Here is a 23,584-nt window from a genome sequence, read left to right as displayed (position 1 = left end):
GTGATTGGTCAGTGTATGTTTGAATTTGACCATGAAGTTTTTCCTAGGCTGAGGTACAGGGAACCCAGAATGGGTGGAGATGGGGAACACCTGGTGTGGGGGGGGAGAGGGGGGGCAAGGGACAGGGAAGAATGGAGCAGTGATTTTATCCTAGGTTGAACCTCCCCCCCATCAATTAGGAGAGGGAAGAGTGGAGTTTGTGCTGAAATTACTGTTTACAGATCAATCAGGGGAAGAGAAGTTGGAGTTGTTGCTTACAGATCAATTAAGGGAACGGAAGGTGGGGTTGTGCTCAACACTAATGAGATAATAATTCATCAAGTCAAGTCTATTCATAGTCTCAGAAAGTATAGCACAGGTAAATGAGGAACTATTTGTAGAAGGATCATGTCATGGAGGGTGTGAACTATCTGTGATTCAGCCTGAAATAAGGTGAAATACAGATTAATTTATCTGTGATTAGAGTCATACTAGCATTCTAGCATTTGCTTCCAATGATGGAGGGTCTTTTATTTCATGTGATTCATGACCTGTGATATGAGGAGGAAAAAACATGTAGAAACAGATACTGTGGGTACAATGATAGATAAAAACTTATTACTGGTGGCTGAAGAAAACTTAAATTGGGTCTCCTGGGGAAATCTTATACCTATCTTGGGAATAAGTTGTTTTTATTGAATAAATATAATACTGAATAAACAAATTTACCTTTGCCACTGGTAGGAGAATGGGAACAAAGAAGTAGGATTTTGCTTTTTAAACTATTTGGCCTATGTCAGGGTTGCCTATTAGGGAAAATAATCTCTTAATGTATAACTTTTAATGAATAATCAACCTTTCAAAGCAACCTGACTTGAAAAGTAGATTGAAAACTATGATCAGATTAGTAAGAAATCAAAGTGCAGATTATTTTGGAAATGTAAAGAAATACTTCTCTGCTAGCATCTCAAAATATAGTATGTGTGGGACTACTTTATTCAAAGAGGTTTTATAGAATTTTATAGGTTAAGAAATTATTCTTAGAACAATGACAAGTTGCCAGTTGACAGTAAGGGAAACTTAGAAGTAAACTGTAATAGTTAGCAAGGCATTGAAAAATATTATAAGGAATAATGCAGATAGATTTCATGGACCAATTTTGTAAAAAATAATTACCCAGAGGCTGGATAATTTAGGGAACTTCCCTATGGCATTTATTGTACCTGAAGAAAATAGTTTAGTCCTTAATGTAAAATCTGGAGAGAATAGCCCCAATATCCAAAATGGATTTCAATTTCATACTTTAAAGGTGAGAAAGTTAGCCTTCTTTGGATGCACAGGGAACTCCTCATTTGCTAATATGCGTCAGAGGAGACATGTACAGAAAAGCAAGGAAGCAAGGTCAGACAACTGAAAATGAATACAAAAGCATTAGCAGGATCCTGTGAGCATAGTGTATTGAATGCTAAGGACAGAAAAAGAGATTTTTTTTTTTCAGTTGGAAGGGTGTGCCTCAAAGCCCCTTTCAGGCTTTGGCTGGTGACATCTGCATATGTAAAGTCTAGGAATGTGGCAAAACTGGTAGAAGATACAATGACCTTGTTTTCAGGGCTTTAGTTTTGTTTCTGTGCTTTATTTTTCTTCCTAATTTACTCATCTATATGGAAGAATAGAGGAGCTTTGGTTTGGAAAATTATGGAATTTTGATTTTTAGATCAATTTGATAATTATTGGACAAATGAGAGTTTGTTTATATACAGTTTAAACTTCAGAGACTGAGATGGGAGAATTTTGGAATCCTGCTTTGTGGTAACTACCGGCCTGGTAATCTACGTTCAGAATTGGAAAGTGATAAAACATATACAATTGCCTGGATAAGAAGAGGGGTTTTACTTAGTCATAGCATAGGAAAGATACTTAACAATGATATGGCACTTAGCTTTAGTATTCAAGGCCCAAGTCATCTCCATATAAAATGTGTCTAGTCAACTGAGCACACTGTAGTGACTCCTTTCACCGTGAGCCAAGTCTGAAGAACCGGATTCCATATGGGTGCGGCCACATTTATATTTTTTAGGTAATCAGCAAGCTTTAACAACCACCTGACCCTTATTCACCTGAGACAATCTAATTTATAAGGATAATTTAGAGATATTGTATTGATTTGCATGGAGTGGGGGCTTAGGGAAAACTAGCCCAGTCCCCATGTTGGGGGACTAGTATATAATATTGCTGCTATCACACTATACCTTAGTTTTAGAGCTGTTAATGGACAACTCTGATCTTGAGGATGTGAGAAAACTGGCATAAACAGGACTGAAGGAGAAAAAGAAAAACCAAAATAACAAGAAAAAATAAATAAATCAAGTGACAATAAGCAATGATAAAAGGACAATAGGTCATTGAAGGAATGTTCAAATATGGAAAAAGAAGACCAGAAATCCCATGCCTCATTGCTTACTTCCCCCTTCCCCCTTAGAAAGATCAAATCTCTGATGTAAACTATCTGGTCCATGTAGTAGACAATACTAAATCTTTTCATTTCACAGTGGATGTCCTGTTTTAAAGAATTGTCCATGAGCAGGAGCAGAACCAGGCCCATGAGAGGTACAGGGAATATGATAACACTTGTTATATAGTCATAAGTCAAGGAGAATTACCCAGTATCACTATTTGCTTAGTGTTCTGTGTCCTGTGAGAAAAGACCTTCTGGGAACCACACAGGGAGAGGAGTATAGCAATTTTGCTCTGTTTAAAGACTTCTGGGGGCAGCTAGGTGGCACAGTGAATGAAGCACTGGCCCTGGAGTCAGGAAGACCTGAGTTCAAATGTGCCCTCAAACATTTAACACTAGCCATGTGACCTTGGGCAAGTCACTTAACCCCAATTGCCCAGATTACCACCTCTCCCCCAGAAAAAAAAAGGCTTCTGAAGGATTGAACCCCTTTGTATGTGGCAGGGTCAGTAATTACTCTCTCTTGTTACCAAAAATCAAGCAAACTACCAACAAATACTATCCTCAGTCTTCCTTACATTTAAAAAGAATATCTGTGTCCTAATATGCAGTCAGTTTTTATAAAAGTTCTAGGGTAGTTTTAAGAAATATGTATGTTATTTAGCAGCGCTATTCAGAAGATGACATGTCTTTTAGTTTTGGTTTCTCCAACAATTTGTCTTATTCTGTATTTCCTTTTTGTTTGTCTTTCGGTTAGGTTTGACCAAAGCTAGGAGATGAACTTTAAATTCTCCTACTATTATCATGTTAATGTCTATGTCTTCTTGTAGTTCAGTTAATTCTTGCTTTATTAATTTATAATGTAAGGCATTTGGAGCATATATGTTTCACAATGATATACATTTGTTTTCTATGGTTCCTTTCAGCACATATATATTTTTTGCTTATATTCATATCATGAAATGTTGTTTTTGCTTTATCTGATAGCATGATGGTAACTGCCTTTTTTAAAGTTACCTGATACATAGTAAATTGTTTTCTAGTCTCTCATTTTTATTCTGTGAATGTATGTGCTTTTTAGGTGCACTTCCTATGAGCAAAAGATTGTGAGGTTTTAGTTTCTTATCTAATCTGTCACCACTTTTCATTTCATTGGATTGTTTCATTCATTCACATTTAGAATTATGAAAGTTAGTTTATATTTTTCTCCATTTCTTTCTTGTATTTTTCTGAATTATGAATGTTTTTATTCCTTTTCTTCTATAAGGAAAAATTTTGTCTCTTCAGTTATGTTTGCTTAATCTACTGTAAGGTAACCCTGTCCTCACAGGCTCTTTTCCTCTCACTATCAAGTCTCTCCAACCCCCCCCCCCCCATTTTGTCACCCATTTTCCAGTTTTAGAGTTTTGTTTAAATTATCTTCTCTTTTTTCTTCATTTTATTTACTTAGTTAACCCTCCTATTTTCTTTCAATTAAGTAGTAAGTTAATATTTTTTTCCTCTCTTTTCCTTCCACTTCTTTTGTTTGTTAGGTTCCTTTTTCCTTTTTGTTTTTGTTTTTAAGAAAAAAGATTACTTTATATCATTCATTCTCTTCCCTTTCTATCTATTCTAAACTTTTATTCTTTGATTTTATAGTCCTTATATTTATTTGCTTCTTAGTATCTATGTTCTTCAAGGAATGCAAATTTCTAGTGTTAGTTTTGAATTCCCCTTTTTAAACAAGTTTTATATTACCTTGTGGATCTTTGCCCCATCTCCCTTTTCTATTGTGCCTTACTTTTAGAATCATCAATTCCTGCAAGAGATGAAGGGGACAGAATATTTTTCCATGGTAAAATGGGCCCAGATAGAGATAATCTAAGAATCACTCAGCTAATTAAAAATCATGAGTTAAAAAAAATTAAATGTCATAGTTTAAGAAACTATAAAATGAAAACTGTCCAGAACTCCTCAAAAGAAAAGATAAAATGAAAATACAAAGAATCTACCAATCATCCCTGGTAAGAATTACCAAAATGAAAACTCCTAGAGATATCATAGCCCATATCCAGGCTTTTAGGTAAAGAACAAAATTTTTCAAGTAACCAAAAAGTAATCTTCCAAGTACAAAGAAGCCATAGGAAGGATCACACATAATTTGGCAATTACCAATAAAAAATAAAGGAGAATTTGTAATAAAATTTTTCAGGCAAAAGATAAAGCCTTACAATTAAATCTATACCGTCCAGCAAAACTAAGTTTAATCTTTTTTTTCTTTTTTTTTAAGCAATCGGGGTTAAGTAACTTGCTAAAGGTTACATGGCCAGTTATTTCCGGGTGTGGTGCTGAGCATCTGAGCCCAGGATTTGATCTCCAGGTCATCCCAACACTGGAGCTGGTGCTCCCACTTGCTGAGCCACCTGGCCGCCCCTAAGTTTAATTGTATAAGGGGGAAAATAGATTATGGAAGTAGTTTTCCAAGAATTCTTGATGAAGAGACAAAAACTGTGTAGATATTTTATTATGGAAATGTAAATATTAAGAAAAATATTGAAAGGTACACAGTTGTTTAGTTAGAAGATAATATATAAAAATTACATTTTAATTGGGGAATAAGAAATAAAATCATCTCAGGAACATAGTATTTTTATTTATTTATTTGTTTTTTAAAGCAATTGGGGTTAAGTAACTTGCTCAAGGTTACATGGCCAGTTATTTCTGGGTGTGGTGCTGAGTGTCTGAGCCCAGGATTCGATCTCCAGGTCATCCCAATACTGGAGCCGGTGCTCTTACTCACTGTGCTACCTGGCTGCCCTGGGAACATAATATTTTAAAGTATCATAGGGAAAGGTAAAAATGAAAGGCCTATGGATGTTTTTGTTTTGGTGCTTTTAAAATAAGATACAAATGGCAGGAACAGAGACTAAACTGGAGATGAAATGAACAAGAAGGGGAGGTAAATACTATTATAGAATTGAGGTAGAGAAGATTAAGAGTCTATGATGGGGGCAGCCAGGTAGCACAGCGAGTGAGAGCACCGGCTCCAGTGTCAGGATGACCTGGAGATCGAATCTGGGCTCAGACACTTGGCACCCACCCAGAAACACCTGGCCGTGTAACCTTGAGCAAGTTACTTAACCCCAATTGCTTACGGGTGGCCAGGTGGCTCAGTGAGTAAGAGCACTGGCTCCAGTGTTGGGATGACCTGGAGATTGAATCCTGGGCTCAGACACTCAGCACCACACCCAGAAATAACTGGCCGTGTAACCTTGAGCAAGTTACTTAACCCCGATTACTTTAAAGAAAAAAGAAGAAAAAAGAGTCTATAATGAGGCACAAAGGCATAGAAAGAATTAGACATCCCATGAATCTCACATTCAAGGAGGATGGAACGTAATTGCATAAACTAACATATAGTAGGCTCAATAAGTCAAAGACCGCAATTACTAAGGGAAAAACTCTCTATTTGACAAAAACAAAACAAAACAAAACAAAACAAAAACTTCCGGGAAAACTGGACAATAACCTTACAGAAATTAGTTTTGGATGAATTTATAGTTCATAAAAGTTCATATCATAAAAAATATAGAATAATTCACATTTCAGATCTATGGATGGGGAGAGTCCATGAGAAAAAAAGCAAGAAGGAGGTTCACACAATATGAAATTGAAAATTTTGTTTGTAAAAAAAAATCCTTTGTGGAGAAATTAATGCAGTTAAAATTAGTAGTGAAACAGGTAAATGGAGAAAAAAAATCTTTGTAGCAAGTTTTTCTGATAAAGGTGTCATATCAAGGATACATAAGGAAATGATTCAGAATTAAAGCTGAGATGTTTCAATGAAATTTTGGTGCATTTGCAACCAGGTCTTTGGGTTATTCTATCTATATCACTTCTACAAGGGGAGTTCTTGTTGTGGATCAGTGTGTTAGATGCAACATCCTAACTTCCAGCTTCCATTCCAGTTAGGCTAGTTTCTCCTTAAAACATATTTTAACTATTCTTATTTGTTTGGTTTTTTGCTTTTTTTGGAGGGGGGAAGGCAGGGCCAATTGGGTTTAAGTGATTTGCCCTAGGTCACATGGCTAATAAGTGTTAAGTGTCTGAGGCCAGATTTGAACTCAGGTCCTCCTGACTCCAGAGCTGGTGCTCTATTCACTGTGCCACCTAGCCTCCCCTATTTTAACTATTCTTGAGACTGAATAGGTTCACAGATATTGGAAAAGATTATGGAGTGAAGGAGAAAGCAAATAAAGCCACATTTTTTCCCACAACTACAATAATGATCAAAGAGCAACAAAATAGTGACCTGAAAATCTAAAAATAAATCAGAGTAGGTCATATTTCTATAAAAAGAGCATAGATTTAACCTATAGATGAGTAACCAGGGTAGGGACTAGGTAGGCCTATTGCTTTGACATTTAGGCTGAGGTCTGCTACTGATTAATAAGGTCATGGACTGTGGACTTTCGACAAGGATGTACCTATAGATTTGATGCTCTGAACTGGTGGAACCTCGCAGCTAGGGGACAGGGGATGGACCCAATACTTTCTACTGTAACTGCAAACCATTTGCAATATCCAGATACAGCTGTGAATGGAGAGGTAAAAATCTCAAATCACATGTGCAGGGATAAGATTATGTCCTACATCAGACTAGACTTCTTAGGGCCTAAAGAAAGTTTCTAGCTCTCTAGAAATTCTTGCCCTTGCCCTAAGTTATAGTTGAGATCCTTGAAGAATACAATATTCAAAATCAAGAGGACAATGTAGCAGGAGCCTAAATAATAGAAATTAGAACTATACAAAGTCCCAGCATTCTCTCCACATGTGTATAGAGTTTGACTTTAATGCCAAATTGCAAATCAGAAAGCAAGGCAAAGACCCATGAGAAAGATCCAATTTTGGACTTAGAGGATATACAAGACACAAATCTAGAAGAAAAGTAAACCTCAAAGACAGCTAGCAATAACTACAAGCCTTGAAGAAAAATAGCTTAATCACAAGGTCAATAGAATTCCTGGAAGAAAAGAAGAAAGAAGTTATTGAAATAATTGTACAAAGAAACAGAAAATAAATGAACATTCCAGAGGAAAAACTTGAAAGGAGAATTTAAAGTTCATTACAAGAGATACAAAATCCTTCTCAAGAGATTCCCTGAAAATTTGAATGGAAAGACATTTCTCCATGAGAAAAAAAACAAGATACATTAATACAAAATTAACAGACTGCAAAATAGAAGAAAACAATAAAATGTTACATATAAAAGACAACTGATCTGGAAAACAGGTTAAGAAGAGAAAATTTAAGAATCAGAAAAACATAGCTCTCAAATGAGCCTAAGTGTAGTTTTTTTCAAGGAATCATCAATAAAACTAACCCAGGCCCATTGGAAATGGGGGACAAAGTAAAATAAAAAGAACCACCCCACCCCCAATCTCCTCTGGGCAAAAAATGAAAATTCTTAGTAATTTCAAAATCAAAATTGAGAACTTCCAGGTCAAAGGTAAACTTCTACAAGGTCAAAGATGAACTAATGCAAGCAGAGAAAAAGAAAGAGTTCAAGTACTGATGAGAAAGGCTGAATCATTGAAAAACTTGTTAGATGCCATATTTAAGAACCGGAGAGCTTGGAATTCAGTATTCTAAATGGCAAAAGCTAAAGGATTAAAACCCAGAAGAGTGTACCCAGCAAAACTGATTAGAATCCCACTGCGGAGAATTAGGGACCTTTAGAGAAACTTAACAGAGAATTTAGATAGTTAGAATAACAGAGAACTTCCAATTATTCTTTATTTCTCATTATTTATTTATTTATTTTAATCAAATGCTTTATTATCTTGTAGTTTACATCATTCATTTCTGCAAGATTTTGAACTACAAATTTTCTCCCTTTTTCCCCCCTACCCTCCACCCCAAAATAGTGATCCCACTGGATATTCCCTCTTCCAATCTACTGTCTCCCATATCTTCTCCCATACCCCCTCCAACTTTCCAGTAGGGCATAGTGGATCTCTATGCCCTAGTGCCTGTATATTTTATTTCCCAGTTACATGTAAAACAATATTAATAATAATAATTATTATTTTATATATGTATATATACTTTCTTTTTTTAAGCATTTGATTTTTAACCTTTGAATTCCAGATTCTTTCTCTTCCTCCCTTGTCACGCACCCTTACTGGGAAGAAAGCAATTCAATATAGGTTGTACATGTGTAGCTATGCAAAACATTTTCATAGTGGATATATTGTAAAAGACTGACTATATTTCCCTCCCTCCTATCCCGCATTCCACCTGTTCTATTCTCTACTTTGATCCTGTCCCTTTTCAAAAGTGGGTGATTCCAACTTCCCTCTCCGCAGCCTGCCCTCCCTTCCATCATTCCCCCTCTCATCCCCTTCCCCCTACTCTCCTATAGGATGAGAAACTCTATTTAGTGTGTGTCATTCCCTCCCTAAGCCAAATTGAAAGAGAATAAGGTTGACTCATTCCCTTTTGCCTTCCTCCATAGTAACCATTTTCCCTTGCCTCTTCTATATGAGATAGTTAACCCCATTCTGTCTCTCCCCATCTCCTCTCATTATATTCCTCTCACATCTTAATTTCACCTTTTAAGTGTCATCCCTTCCTATTAAATTGGTCCTGTGTCCTCTATCTATGCATACCTGTACACATATATACACACACATTCACATATGTATTCATATGCCCATATAACCTCCTATATAGTCACAAATATGTATGTATGTAAATATATATATATATATATGTATATATATATATATATATACATATATATATGTACACACACATTTCTATTTCTTTCAACTATTCTCAAACTGAAAAAAGTTTCATAAGTTGCAATTATCATTTTTCCATGTAAGTATGTATATAGTTCAACTTTGTTAAGTTCCTTATGATTTCTTTTCCCTGTTTACCTTCTCATGCTTCTCTTGCTTCTTGTATCTGAATGCCAAATTTTCTATTCAACTCTGGTTTTTTCAGCAAGAATACTTGAAAGTCCTCTATTCCACTGAATGACCATATTTTCCCCTGAAACATGATACTCAGTTTTTCTGGGTAGGTGATTCTTGGTTTTAATCCCAGTTCCTTTGCCCTCCAGAATATTATATTCCAAGGCCTTTGATCCCTCAGTGTAGAAGCTGCCAGATCCTGTGTTACCCTGATTGTGTTTCTACAATATTCAAATTGTTTCTTCCTGACTGCTTATAATATTCTCTCCTTGCTCTGGGAATTCCAGAACCTGGCTATAATATTCCTAGAAGTTTTATTTTAGGGATCTTTTTCAGGAGGTGATCATTGGATTCTTTCAACTTCTATTTTGCCCTCTGATTCTAAAACATCAGGGCGATTTTCCTTGACAATTTCTTGAAGGATGATTTCTAGGTTCTTTCTTTGATCATGGCTTTCAGGTAGTCCAATAACTTTTAATGATCTCTCCTGGATCTATTTTCCAGGTCAGTGGTTTTCCCAATGAGATATTTAACATTGCCTTCTATTTTTTCATTTGTTTGGATCTGTTTAATAGTATCTTAATTTCTCATAAAGTCGCTTGTTTCAATTTGCTCCAATCTAATTCTGAAGGAATGATTCTCCTCAGTGAGCTTTTGAGATTATTTTTCCATCTGGCAAATTCAGCTTTTTAAGGCATTCTTCTCATTGCCTTTTTGATCCTCTTTTGCCATTTGAGTTAGTCTGTTTTTTAAGGTGTTGTTTTATTTGATCAGGTTGTTGACTCTCATTTCATAATTTTCTTGCATCATTCTCATTTCTTTTCCCAATTTTCCTCCACTTTTCTTATTTGCTTTTCAATATCTTTCTTAAGCTCCACTATGGCCTGTAACCAGCTCTTCTTTTCCTTTGAAGCTTTTGGTGCAGGAGTTCTGACTTCACTGCCTCCTGTTCCATGCTTTGATCCTTTTTGTCCCCAAAATAGGAGTGTAAAGTTGGGTTGCTCTGTTTGCTCTGCTTCCTTCGCCTACTCACGTTGCCACTCAATTACTTGACCTTTGGGCTTTTTACCACAGTAGGCCTCTGCCACCACACAGGGGAGCTTTGTCCCAAACGCTGGGGTTTTCTCAGCTGCTGAAGGTATTAGTTGGGTGCTGTCTCTGAAGCCTCCACATGCTCCATTGAGCTCATCACACACCCCAGGACCTCCACCCTAGACTGCAATCCAGATCCAAGCAGGTTTAAGCAAGAGCAATTACCACTCAGATTGGTTGCTTGGTCCCCCTACAATCTACAGGCCAGGAGCTGAAGTTGCCATGTGGTGGCAGCTGCACAGCTGTGGGGCCTCAGCAGCTTCTCATTGCAGGGGATAAAGGCTGACTGCACCCCCAAACTATGGATCCCAAAGTCCACACTGCTCTGACCTCTCACTTTGCCCTTAGCATTTATGGGTTGATAATTATGGAAACTGCCACAGTTGCTGTGATCTAAAATTCCTCCAGCTGGTGGCTGGTCAGGCCCTCCCTGAGGCTAAAAACTGGGGCTTGCTTGGGGCTGGATTCCACTCCCAGAGTGCTGTGCTGGCTGCTTCCTGCCAGCCTGCTGGGCTGTCCTCAGTGGGAGGTTAGCTTCTCTCTTTCATTTTGTAGGTTCTGTAGCTCCAAGGTTTGTTCAGAGTCACCGTTTATATGAACTGGAGGAGGTGGGAGCCAGAGCCCCAGGGAAGTCCTTTTTCTACCCCACCATATTGACTCTGCACTCCCTTCCAATTATTTCCAATGAAAAAATCAGAACTGAGGAGAAACTTTGAGGCACAATCACAGGTGTCATGGAATACAAAGAAAAGCGAACACATTTTATCGTTTGGAGAAGAGCACATGACACCTCGTTTACATTGGAAGAGGAAGGCATTGTTAAAATGGCGGGCGGAAAAGAAGTATATGTAGTATAACAGAATCAGCTAACAGAGGTAGAAGACTATATGTAAAAGGGAGAGGTGGGAGAGAAAGTAGGCATTATTGAATATGACTTTCATCTGAATTGGTCAAGGAAGTTAAGAGGAGAAAGAGAAGGAAATAAGAAGTTATCAAACACCTACTGTGTTATGTACTGGGCAATTGAGCTGATGATGATATTGTGTGTACCCCAAAACTGTGTGCAACAGAAATCCTTACCTAAATAATACTCAGAGGTTTCTCTAGGTAGGAAGCAGAAAAAGAATGGTTTATTTACAATCTTGAGAAAGGACCACTCTCCTGAGAAATGGTCAGGGAGGAGAAGCAATTTACCAAAGGAAATGGCAGTTATAAAGCCCTAACATGGAATTCTCCCCCACCCCCCTCCTGACCCTTTTCTTCCATTGGCTGTAAGTTAGGTGTACAATCTAAATGTGGCAATCTACCTCAAGACCGGAACAAGGAAACAGTAGATCACTCAATGTATGATTTAGAAAGCACTTCTGTCCTTATTTGACATGTCTTGTGCTGAGGTGGCACAAGGGAGGGTTTCCATTGCTCTAAGTCCCAGATTCCTGCAAGGTCAGGTAACCTCTAAACTTAGGCCTAGTGGATGCTGAAGCCACTCTAGATTTGATTTTTCTGAATGAGGAAACTTCACTGCAAATTTTTCTTCACAATGCCCTTGTCAATAATAAGGAAGTTGAGAATAGGTAAGAGTTTTGAAGAAAAGATTGGTTTTGGATATGTAGAATTCAAGATGTCTTTGGCGCATCTGGTACAATAAGAAGTTGGAACTGTGAAACTGGAGATCAGGAGAGAAGTTAGGGCTGGATAAATAGAACTAACATTTATCGGTATGGAGTGATAATTACATAGAAAGAGAAGAAGACACATATAGAACTTTGAGGGACAATTAGCAGGCATGACCTAGATGAATATTCAGTTTGGTAAGGGAGATTGAGAAGTAACCAAATGTTTTTTTTCTTTGTTTCAAAGAGTACCAATAACAGGATGTCTTGACTTGTGTGTTAATTGGATTTAAGTGAGGCAGAGTTACACAACATCATCAGCCTCTCTTCCAGAGGCATTGAAAATCCAGTGGCAGGACAAAAGTCAAGATGACTGGTGATGACCTTGGATACAGTGGATGATGTTGGTGTCTTCCATGTCTGACCAAGCTCTGCACAGTATCAGCTTCAGTTGCCTTTATGTCATTGGAACAAATTGTTCTCATCTACCCATTCTTCCAGGGTCAGTCTTCACCTGCTTGGGGCAGACACCCCCCCAACTCACCACTGGGTTTGAGGCCTATTGAGATAGTTTACTGGGGTGTGGCCACTATGCATGCTACAGCTTCTTAGAGCTACAGATGAGAGTTGGATAAAAGGTGGACACCAAAGGTGGATGAGCAGCCCTGAAAAGGACCTGGCAATCCCTCATATTAAAGATGGTACTTCTCCCTGAATATCCCATATACCCCAGATAAGTCAGATAAGAATTAGGAGAGAACAATATCACAAAAAAATTGGAAAGAAGAGAGTGTCAAGGAAAAGAAGGTGATTGACAGTGTTAAAAACTACAGAGAGGCCTAGAAGGAAACTGTGAAATCTTTATGATCTGATTCAGAATGAAGTGAGCAGAAGCAGGAGAGCAATTTACATAATGTTAACAACAGTATAGAGAAAAAAAGAGCTATGAAAGACTCCTGAAGTGATTAATATTATCATAAACTATATGTCTAGAGAATTGAAGATGGAGCATGCTATCAACCTCCTGCCAGAGAAATAATGTACTTAAAATGTGGAATGAGATTTATACCCTATTAGTCATGACCAGTGTGAGAATTTGTTGGTCTGTGGTTTCCTTTCTCTGTTTTGGCTTTCTCTGATTTAGGTATCCAAATGATATTTGTGTCTTAAAAGGTACCTTCTTTACCTTTTTTTTTTTCAAAGTTAATTATATAGTATTGGAATTCATTTTTCTTTGAATGTTTAGTAGAATTTGCTTGCTAATCTATCTAGTCTTGGGTTGTTTTGTTTTGGTGTTTTTCTTTTTTTTTTGTCTCAGGGGGCTCATTTATAGTTTGTTCAATTTCTTTTTCTAAGATAAGGTTATTTAAGTCTTCCATTTTCTCTTCTATTAATATAGGCAATTTATATTTTTGCAAATATTCATCTACTTCATTTAGATCTTCAGTTTTATTGGCAGAAAGTTGAACCAGAAAACCCCTATTTAAAAAAAAATGTTTAGGGGCGGCTAGGTGGTGCAGTGAGTAAAGCACTGGCCCAGGAGTCAGGAGGAACCGAGTTCAGTTCCGGCCTCAGATACTTAACACACACACACACAAAAACTAGTCATGTAACCTTGCGCAAGTTACTTAACCCCCATTGCCCTCCAAAAAAAAAAATACAACATCATTTGGGCGGCCAGGTGGCTCAGTGAGTAAGAGCACCAGCTCCAGTGTTGGGATGACCTGGGGATCAAATCTGGGCTCAGATACTCAGCACCACACCCAGAAATGACTGGCCATTTAACCTTGAGCAAGTTACTTAACCCCAATTGCTTTAAAAAAAATAAAAATAAATGTTTAATGGGAGTGGGAGAGGAACAGTGGAAGGGAAAATAATAAATGCACAATAAAAACAAAATAGGAAAAGCTCCATTATGAATATTTTCAAACAAAAGAACAGAGGCCTGGTCACATTAAACAGCACTGAAATTTCAATGTATTATTGGAGGTCCTACCTTGAACCAATAATAATCTGAAGTTAAAATAATCACTTCCTGATTTTTTTTTAAATCAGTGGTTTGGTATACTGGAAAGACTATACATATATGTATGTGTGTGTATACGTGTACATACATACATATATGTATATATTAGTATTTGTATAAATTAATCAAAGATTTATTTTTAAAATGACAGTCTTTTTCTGATATTCTGCAATTTGAAACAAATTTATCTCTTAAAAAGTATTTTCTTTTTGTCTTATCCTTCTTTAAGTGGGGAAGTAATCTATGTAGTAAAACAACTAGGCACACATTAAATACATTTTCGGCCTATTTTTCATCCAATGTATCTATATAAAAAACAATCTATAGGAATACATTCTGGGGAATTTGGTTCCTCCTGCTCCCATTAATTACCTAGTTCTCACAGCCTGTAAGCAGACCTGGACCTCATTACTTTCTACCCTTCCTTGTACTGAGAGAATAATCAGAAATTGTATGCTAGTATCAACCTTAGAACTCTCTTGCTTTAGTCAAATTGAGAAATTGAGGCTATCATAAGCTATTTCTTGAGTCTCCCCAGTGTGCTTGGGGCTAAATTATTTGTCCTTTAATTTCCAATAGGACATGATATTAATGTACTTGATAGAATTTAGCTGGGGGAGATAATGTTTAGCTTGTGATTTGAAGCTTGCTATAAATCGTTTGCTTTTCATTTCAGAATTAAATTTTTTTTCTTTTTTAATGAAACTCACAATAAATTAGTGACATGAGAGAAGATACTTGTCCAAAAGGATTCTTAGTTATCTTTGTTAAACTGACATTCACAGTGTTAATTTATTTCTGCAAATAAATTCCATGAACAATTTTTTTTAATTTAAAAACAATAGCAGCAGCACAAATAGCAAGGAGTGCATTTTGGAAGAGGATTTCTTTGCAAAGTTTTTGCTCTGATTGAGTAACCAGATGGAAAGTTATGGATTTGAAAATGTTTAGCAGAACAGTTTAGTATTCTCTACTGGGTTCCACAGTAGGATACCAAATAAAAATTACAGCCTAAGCTGTTATGAATTTATGAGAGTCCGCAATGCACATACCTGCACATTCAAACACAGACCTAAATGTACATGTATTGTGCACAAGTATGTCTGAGGGTATGCTAATCTGTAATGTTGAACATTAACCTCCCAATAGTTAACTACGGTGAGGTTTGGATAAGTGCTTCCATTATAAAGCCCTTTACTTAAGGGCTTAATCCTGCCATGGAAGTAATTGAAATTTGGCAAAGAACAAGGTATCTACACTAAAACATAGCAAAAACTATCAATTTTACTTTTTCTGGTCCTATTCTTTAAGAGCAAAATTTACAGATTGTTTTTGAAGTTTTCTCTCTGTTTTAAAGAATATTCTTACTATGGCTCTTAGGCATACATAATAACTACTTTTTATCAGATGAAGACATCAAGTCAAGACTGTCATAATGAGACTATCAGAAGCAATAATTTATTCTTTAGGAGCAAGTTAGACATCTAAGAAAGCTGTATTAATTCTTCCAGGCCACTAGAGTAGCTTTACTCAATCACAGCATCCACTTTCCCCAGATATTTGCTGGTTATGCAGAGGACCTAATGAAGGATTGATTTGTGTTTCGTGAAGGAAATAGGTGAATATTTTTTTGATAGCCACTCATATATTGTTGATAAGGTTCTTAAATTTTATAGTTGTTTTTTTCAGCAACCACAAAATGAGCATTTCATAATATGTGTTATATACATGTACAGATACACATATATTAGTTATGTGTAAACAAAGTCAAATTTAAGAGAATTTAGAACACTTGAACTATGTTAATTTTCTCTTTAGATATTACTCAGAGGCACTGTGACTCTTTTGAAGACTTTTGGAAAGAAACATTTTTTTTTACATCATAAAATTTCCTAAATGGGTCTGGTGTCAAGTAAAGAACAATAAATTTGGAGTCAGAAGATTACTTCCAGTTTTGACTATCACTTATTAGCTATATGAACTTGGAGTCACTTCACTTTTTTGATCCTCAGTTCTTTCACCTAATAACTGAGATAGTAATACTTACACAACCTACTTTGTACAGGGTTCTTCTAAGAAATCAAATAAAAAATATGAGAATAATAATAACTAACATTTATTTAGTGCTAAGCACGTTATAGATATCTCATTTGAACCTCCCAACAACTTTGAGAAGTAGGTGCTATTATTCTTTCCATTTTATAGATGATAAAACTGAGACAGAGGTTAAGTGACTTGCTTAGGGTCACACAGCTAACAAACTTAGGTCTTCCTGATTTGAGGGTGAGCACTTTATCCACTGTGCCCTCTAGCCTCATAAAAATAAATTCAGTTCAAGAAACATGCATCAAAGCTCTCAGTTCACGACACATAACAGATATTGAAAACATGACCATTGATTGATTGACTGATTGCTATGCTAGACAAAAGGGAACAGTCCTTGCTCTCAAGGAGCTTATATTCTTTTATGTTCTTTGTAAAAGTGCTTTGAAACCATAAAGCATCACATAAGCTATCATTTCCATCATTATTTATGAAGGTACTCTTTCCTCAATATATGTGTGATATTAGAACACAATAGAAATACTTTTTTTTGGATGGGGGAAGGAGGGCAATTGGGGTTAAGTGACTTGCCCAAGGTCACACAGCTAGTAAGTGTTAAGTGTCTGAGGCCAGATTGGACTCCAGGGCCAGTGCTTTATTCACTGTGCCACTTATCTGCCCCTACAAACTTTAAAATACTTTTCTATTGCCCAGAATTCTCAGCCCAGTTTAACATAATATTCTATATATTTTTTTTACTGAAAGTAAAATATGTGAGAAAACTACTTTTGAGCTCACTTTTGTCTTTCTAACTTACACCGTATCTACAGAGATGAATTTCAGGTATGAACTATTGAACAACATGACTATTAGACAAAAGCATGAGTAAGAAATTTTCATAAGTATACACTTGTAATTTGTTCAGACTAAAGCCAGGTTTTCTTTGGCTTGATGCAGCAGGATTAAATTTATGAAAAAACTTCAGGGTTGCAGTAATGCGGACATTGCCACTGTCCATGTTATCAGATATGAAAAATATTGCCTATTATATCTTGTGGACAATATTTTAAATTAGTTTTGTTGCCAATAACAAGGAATAAAATTATAGATTTAAGCAGTTTCCAAATAGCTTAAAATGGCTATAAATGTATACCTTTTATTCTCTTTTAATCAGAATAAAATGATGCTAAAATTTGAAAATCATTCATCTCTTAAAAGGACTTGGTTATTCCAGCTACTGGCAAGATTTAAAACTTATGGGCATCTACTCCTTTAATTACATACAAAAGCAATGAGTGATATTCAGGCACAATTTTGACATCATGTAGCATTCATACCTTAAGAATGGAATACATTTCATTTAATGAGCAAATGGCAAATGATTAAATGTCAAAACTTGTTGCTGAGAAGATTGTGATAATGCACTAGAGCTTCCAAATTCCTTGTACTAGCCCTCTTCAAGATATCTTTTTCCATAGATAATTTATCCTTCTACTTTGATGAGTTCTATCCCAATGCTCTGCTATTTTCTCTCTCACTTGCCCCCATTGGTGTACTCATTTGATAATTGACTACGGGTATCAATTCCACTTACACCAGTGTATACATGTGAGTTTGAATACTGTAAATGTGTGTGTGTGTATTTTAAATTTGTTCTCAAAGGAGCAGTTATTTAAATTTATTGGATCATAGAAGTTACAGCTAGAATGGAGCTTAGAAATAATCTGGAGTAACCACTTTAAAGATGTAGAAAATGAGATTCAGAGAAGGCAAATGAATTATTCTTATTTTGAAGAGAAATCATAGAAGCAACATGGCAGAATGAATAGAGATCTTCACTGAGAGCAAGGAACACCTTGGTTCACCTCCTGCCCATGATATTTATTAGTAGTATGATTTTGAAAAAAGCAATTAATCTACTTAAGCCTTTGTTTACAGGGTTTTTAGAATTATGAAATGAAATAAAATTTGGAAAGCACAACAGTTATTGGAGTGGTTTTAATTGAATGTAAAGGTTGAAAGTTAGATTACAGAAGGTATGCATTAATAGAGTGTTAAAGGAGAGAAAGAGGAGGCACCTGGTATAGATCACACTGATGAACTCTAAATACAAACCCAGGTCCTCTGATTCCAAATCCAGTTTTCTTTATCCCATATTGCAGTACCAATACCAAACTCTTATTTCAGGAGTGCATGCAAATCTTTTATTAACATTACAAATTTAAGGCTACTAAGGTGGAGAAAGATTAAATGTTTAATGCTTAGTTAACTTAGTATCTGCAACTACTGTTTAGTAGCAGAAATGAGAATAGGACCAATGTCTCCCCATAGGCAATCCAGTCATTTGTTCTTTGGACCAAAATACCCAGCTTGGTTGGTGGGAGAGAAAAGGCTATAACAACCACTCCTAATTCAAGGATCAGTTAATGAGATCCATTAAAATGAATAGAGTGGGTTTTATGAGAAGACATGGCAAACAGTATGTCTTCAAGCAAGAACAGACTGATCCTAAAATACAGATCTTTCATTATTAATATACTATATTTACTTTGATAATCTGTTGGATGGTGGATTACATGTAGATTTACACTATTACCAATCTAATTTATATGATGATTATGTGTGCAACATAAGCTATGAGAGTGGAAAATAAGTCCATTGTGCAATTTAACATTATAATATACTTTTTTCTGTACTTTCTCTGGGCAGCCTTTTTTCCAAAGATTTTTTTAGAAACAGCATGAGATAATGAAATAACATATCTCTAGAGGACATTTTCTTTCTAATGTAAGAACTTATGACTTCTTCCCAGCATATATAAACATAGGTTTATATAGTAATACTATATATGTGAGGTTGCTGTTAAATTCCAACTTGAAGGTGAGGGAAGATGTTCTAATTAAATATTTGGGTTGCCTTTCATGACTTCCCTTGAGGTAAATATAAGCAAATTCATACTGGTTTGAATTTGTAAAACTCAAGAATTTTATCACAAGCCTTTCTTATGCTTATTGAGTCCATATATAAGCAATAGCCTGTTTTATTAGTAATGATTCAATTCTATGCTTCCATAGATTTCCCACCAATGTAGGTTCATTTTTCATAAGATTGATCTCCTTTTGGAGAGTAATCCTATCATATCCAAGTTTGCGTTTATATTCCCTATGGTACCTTTCAGCAAGTCAGCAATACAATCACTTGCTCAATCACTCAATCAATCAATGAATTGGAAATGGTTGAGACTTGAGGCAGTAAGATTAATGTCATTCAGTGGTTCAGGTGGGAGGTAATGAGAGTTTGAATGAAGGTAGTAGCTGTGTAAATAGTGGGAAAAGGAAAAATGCTAGAGATGTTGAAAAGGTAAAAACAAAATTTGTCACCTGACTGGATGTGTGGGATAAAGGAGAATATAAAATCAAGAGAGGTGGCCCAGTGAATAGAGCACCAGCCCTGGAGTCAGGAGGATCTGAGTTCAAATCTGGCCTCAGACACTTACTAGCTGTGTGATCTTGGGCAAATCACTTAATCCCAATTGCCCTGTCTTCCCTCCTACAAAAAGACAAAAAATAAATCAAGAATGACTCCAATGGTGAACATAGTAAGGATGGTCATACCCTCATAATGAGGACATCCAAGAGAGGAATAAATTTATGGAGAAAGATATGGTGTACTTTTTCAGAACTACTTGAGTTTGATACATATATATACATATATATGGTATATTGTTTGAAATGTTCAGTAAGCAGTTAGTGACAAATGCCTGAAGCTCAGAGAAGAGACTAGAAATAATAATGAAACCTAATGAGATCACCAAATGGGAGTATAAAGATAGAAAAGAAAAGGTCCCATCCCACAACCTTAGGGTTACACACACAGGTAGTGGGCCTGACAATTTTGTTTTAGTATTTTTAATTTATTTTTTTTCAATTAAAATACATTTTTTTTTCTCCCTACCACTCTGCCCCCATTGAAAAGTTAAAAAAAAAAGAAAGAAAAAGAAAAGCAAAACCCTTACAAGAAATATGCATAATTAGGTTGGTTTTAGTTGAGTAACAAGGTTGGAAGCTAGATTGCAGAGGATTCCTAAGAATGTTAGAGAGGAGGAAGTGGAGGTACCTTGTATAGAAGACTTTCTGAACAAGGTTAGTCAAAAATAAATAATGGAGTTGGTAGGATCAGGTGATTTTTTTTTAATATATGGGGAAACCATGGGTGTATTTGTAGGCATTGAGGAAGGAGCCCACATAGATAGAAATTGCAGAGAAGAGAGTCGGGATGATATTGGGGACAATAAGCTAGAAAAAAATCAAGAAAAGATCGCATCAAGTGTTTTTGTAGAGGTATTGCCGTTGGTCACAAGGGGTTATTTCTTTATCTGAGACAGGTGTGAAGCAGATAGTGGAGGAAGATGCCTGAGTGATGCAAGATGCAGAGGGGAGAAGCAGGAATTCTTAGCAAATAGTTTCAAATTTATTTCTGTAGTAGTTTATGAAGTCTTTAGCTGAGAAGGTGTGGGGAGGGGTAGGTGAGAGAGACTTGAGAAGAGACAAAGTTTGGAATGCCCACTGTGGAAAGTTGGACGCCAAACTGAATAGGAAGGAGTAGAATGATTTCTTTGTGGCTATGAGGGTTCTGTTAAGATTAAACAACATAAATTTATAGTGAACTCAAGCAGCACAATTTTGTGATATCTTCAAGTTCCATTCAGTAGCATAGGAACAAATGAAGTAGATGGTGGGAGCAATGTAGGGTTAAAGTTTGGTAAAGTGTGAAAGAACAAATGGACAAATTGGTTGGATGGACAAAATGGATAAATTGGCTCATCAAGGGGTTGAGGTAGGTAAGGGAGGAACAACATAAGACATCATTAGGAAGACAAGATATTGCCACCTTGTTGAAGGATAGAGAAGATGATAGAGAAATTACTTTTTTTTGTTAAAAGATCCTGAAATTTGGGAGACTGACTGCTAGGGGTTTGGTTGTTCCATAGTCTCTTTGCTGCAGTACTTAAAGAAGGTATTACAGCATTTACAAATCATCAGAGTCATTTGGTGCTTCAAAAATTCATTAGACTTTAGGGTCAATTCCCTGAGAATTCAGATCTTAGAAAGTGACTGCAAAATTAAACAATGTTCAAACATTGGTAAATATGAATCAGTAAGCTATACTCTGATAGTGATCCTAGATGGAAATATAGGAGTATTTAAGACTTAGCTCCATGTTTCTCACAATGAAATAAATTTAGAGTTTCATGTTTCAGGGCCCAGGAGACTTGTTAAAGGAACTTCAGTTGAAAGGGATTTGGAGGGTATTTTAAAATTGGAGGTTATGGGGATAAGAGATTCACCTTTTTCTTTTTTAAGATAAATATTCTTGGCTGTAGTGGGAAGAAAAAGAGTATCTATAGATTTCTATGCATGAAGTTGGACCCTAGTGGTTGCAAATGATCATATAAACTTCTTCATACCATTGAGGAAAGTTGTAAAAAAAAAATAGAAAGAAAGAAATTTATGTGTCTTACATTTAAAAGGCCTTTTTAAGCTTTTCTTTTATAGCTTCACTTGCTGGGGGTGAGGGGAGAGAGTTTTCTTGTTTTGTGTGTTTTTCATTAGTTATTTTTAAAAGATAGTAAAAATGTGTGACAAAGTTTTAGCTTCTGCAGTTTTTCTTCTTTACAGTTGTGTTTTGGTTTGTGTATATGTGATGGGAGAGTATAAGGTTTATTTAATATAAATCAACATGGGTTACATGTGCACAGATATGCATAGTTAGGGAAAGTAAATTTCCTTCCCACAAATTTCTTTATGGTGCATTGTCTTTTTCTTTCTCATTTTGCAATGTTATATAATTCTAATCTAAGACAAGAGATTGCCCTTAATCTATACCTCAGTGGCATTAAGATTTGACTCTGATTTTTAAAGAAAGATTTAGGATGATACATTTGTAAGAATCTATTGAGGAAATTAAGAATTTGGCTAAGGTTCATCCATTGCCCTTTGAGGTTGACATAGACAACAATCTTTCTTTCCCACAAATCATATCTTTATGCTATCATATCCAAATAGACTTTGGATCTGACAAAAATTAAATAATGCTTTAATTTTTTTTCGTCTGTTAAGCACACTAAGGTCTTACCGATTTTTTCCTTTTTCTTTTCTTTTTTTAAAAATCTGTCTCCTTTGGTAAGACTACTGCGAGTAGAGTCAGCTGAGTCAACTGAGCTAGGATTTCTATATTGATCTCTATTTGTGTAGCTATTTTATAGGCCTTAATAATTGTTTTCAAGCATTAAAAAAGTTAATCTGTCCCTTCCATTATCTCCCAAACCACTAATCAAAAACCAAATCAAACCAAACCAAAACAGCCTTCTATATAGTTCAACATAGTTCAACAAAACAAATTCTTACATAATCCATGTCCAAAAAGGTTTGTGCTTACATTTTAAATTTCTCACCTATCTATCAGAAGGTGAGTGACATGTCTCATCTCCATTCTTTTAGACTCATTTTGTATGAGTCAGAATTCTAAGTCTTTGAAATTTGTCTTTCCTTTGTAATGTTATCATTGTTCTATTTCTGCTCATTTTCCTCAGCATCAGATCAAAATTCATCAAGCTCTTCCCAGTTTTCTTGGAAATTGTCAATTTAATCATTTCTTATGGTATAATAATATTCCATTATAGTAATATAACACAATATGGTTTTCTATTTCTCAACAGGAAGACATCCTCTTGGTTTCAAATTTTTGGTTACCACAAATAAAAATCTGTTAATATTTGCATATCTATCTATCTATCTATCTATCTATCTATCTATCTATCTATCTATCTATCTATCTATCTATCTACCTATCTATCTCTCTCCTCCTTCTTTGATCTCATTGAGGCAGAAGACTTGTAGTGGGGTAGGCAGCTAGGTGGTTCTATGATATAGCACTAGGCCTGGAGTCAGGAAGAACCAAGTTCAAATCTGGCCTCAGAGACTTACTAGGTTTGTGACCCTGGGAAAGTTGTGTAACCTGTGTTTGCCTCATTTTCCTCATCTGTAAAATGAAGGGGAGAAGGAAACATTAACCACTCTAATATCTTCTCCAAGAAAACCCCAAATGGGGCCATGAAGAGTTGGACATGACTGATATGACTGAACAACAACAACCCAGAAGTACTGTAGTTGGATCAAAACGTACACATATTTTAATAATTTGGGGTTACTTTGATAGCATCTCTCACTTTCTTTCTGGAATGGAAAGTTCCACCAACAATGTACCAGTGTACCTGTTTTCCTACATCCTCTCTAACAGTTGTCATTTTCCTCCTTTTTCCTCTTTGTCAATCTGATTGTTGTGAGGAAAAACCTCAAAGTCACTTAAATATTGCATTTCTATAATTATAAATGATTTAGAGTTTTTATATCATTAT

At 35.9% G+C, this 23,584-nt stretch overlaps 1 protein-coding gene across 1 annotated transcript in view; it reads left to right on the top strand.

Moving 5' to 3' along the window:
* SLC25A21 (solute carrier family 25 member 21) overlaps positions 1–23,584 on the top strand; it is a 762,825-nt gene that overhangs the window by 333,589 nt on the left and 405,652 nt on the right. The gene's annotated exons all lie outside the window — the stretch shown is intronic.

Source organism: Petaurus breviceps, unplaced genomic scaffold (assembly GCF_028583685.1).
Source record: "Petaurus breviceps papuanus isolate PSGF00001 unplaced genomic scaffold, PetGlider_PUasm1.0 164, whole genome shotgun sequence".
Lineage (NCBI taxonomy): Eukaryota > Metazoa > Chordata > Mammalia > Diprotodontia > Petauridae > Petaurus > Petaurus breviceps.
This window is presented reverse-complemented; position numbering and strand designations above follow the sequence as displayed.